Source organism: Tenrec ecaudatus, chromosome 6 (genome assembly GCF_050624435.1).
Source record: "Tenrec ecaudatus isolate mTenEca1 chromosome 6, mTenEca1.hap1, whole genome shotgun sequence".
NCBI lineage: Eukaryota > Metazoa > Chordata > Mammalia > Afrosoricida > Tenrecidae > Tenrec > Tenrec ecaudatus.
The window spans coordinates 155,326,460-155,328,372 of record NC_134535.1 but is presented as its reverse complement, the minus strand read 5'-3'; the positions used below and the strand labels follow the sequence as shown (position 1 = coordinate 155,328,372).

The 1,913-nt window shown below is 35.7% G+C and overlaps 1 pseudogene; it reads left to right on the top strand.

Annotated features, from left to right (window-relative positions):
* Window positions 1–1,557: 1,557 nt before the first annotated feature.
* LOC142452091 (U6 spliceosomal RNA) lies at window positions 1,558–1,616 on the top strand (annotated as a pseudogene).
* The last annotated feature ends 297 nt before the right edge of the window (window positions 1,617–1,913 follow it).

Genomic DNA, 1,913 nt, shown 5'->3' with positions numbered 1-1,913 from the left:
CATTCTCTAACCTCATCTTTATGCTTTCCCACTCCCCAAGAGCTATTTAAGGTGTTTATAATTAATTAAGTTGTTATCCTTCATGTAAATTTTCATGGTTTGCTATTGATTTCATTTTGTGGTAGAGGAGAATTCTTCACTCCTATCTCCTTCTATATCTCCTATTTTCATTCATATAATATAATTATATCTTAAGTTTTGAGAAATTAATTTTCAAGGTTTAGATCCTTTGTCCGTATCTATGGTACACTGTGATTATTATTCATTTCATGTTAAAATGTTTTTAATGATAATAATTTGATAAATTTTCTTATTTCTCTAGTTATTTGTATTTGTACTTCTAATATTTTCTGAAATTATTTTCCAACAGTTAATCTCTCGGCTGCTAATTGAAAGGTTAGCATTTTTAACCCACCCACTTGCCTTGAAGGGGAAAGACCTGAAAATCTGCTACTGTAAAGGTTAAACTCAAAACACCCTACGAGGTAGTTCTAGTTTTTCACATGGTCTCAACCTGAGTCACAATCTACTCAGTGGCAGACCAATACATGAACAACAACATTGACCATCTAACCTAACATGGCAATGACATCGCTTACTCTTCTGTTGGCATGGATGTCGTCTTGGGTCCTTCTATTTCTTCCAACATGATTACTCTGCCATCATATTGAGATGCTTGTGAAGGTCATTCATTTTGGATTTCTTGTTTACTGAATGTTCTCCTCTTTCCTGGTTTGTATTTGGTCTTATTTGATAGGACTAAGATCTCCTCTCCATTCAACACCTGTTGTACTCTGGTGCCTTGAATGGCTGTGGGGTTTCAAATACCAGCACGGGGACCCAAAGTGAACAGGCAACAGTGGCGCTTCCAGGTTGAGAACAGACTATCAAGAAGGAATAGGCTGTCCACTTCTACAAGGAATAGTCACTGAACACCTCATGAATAGCAGCAGAACATTTGCAGACGTAGTGTCAGAAGATGACCCTCATTCCAGAAGGCATTTGAAATGTGACGGAGGAAGAGCTTCCTTCTCCTAGTAGATCATACTCCATGGATGCAGGGAAGTTTTCAGGGTCTTCGTTTGTGGATGGGCACAACTCAAAATGAGGATCAACAGCTGTAAATATCTATTCATAATTGGAACTTGGAATCTACAAAATATGAATCTAGGAAAATTCAGGTCATTAAACGTGAATAGAATAGTTCTTGGTGGCCATTTTAAAGATGATGATCTTATGATTTACCATGATGGGAATGATAAACCCAAGAAGAAAAACATCATATTCATTATGAAGACATTTTGAGAGAGATTTCTAAGTAATGCTATTGGTGATAGGATAGTATTTATACACATACAATGAAATTCAACTTATAAAATTATGATTCAAATTTACACACTAATGACTAAAGCTAGCAATGATGATATTGAAGAATCTACCAAATTTTCAGTCTAATATTGATTAAACATGCAACCAAGATTCATTGACAACTATCTTCAATTCGAATGCAAACGTTGGAAATAACAAGGGAGAAGAGTGATTAGAAAATATGACCTCGTGCTCGCTTCGGCAGCACAGATACTAAAATTGGAACGATACAGAGAAGATTAGCATGGTTAAAAAAAAAGAAAATATGGCCTCAGTGATAGAAAAGGAGTTGCAGATAATATAATTGGACATCTTCATTGCAAATACCTTTTCCTAACAATATAAATAGCAACGATACATGTGAAATTCAGCAGATGAAATACACAGAAACAAAATTGACCACATCAGTGGAAAGAGACAAATTGTTGGCAGTCAAAATAAAACTAGGGGGGAACGGTAGAACAGCCATCAATAGCTCATGTGTAAGTTCAGGTTGAAGTTCAAGAAAATCGAGTCAAAATACAACCTTGACTATATCCCACCTG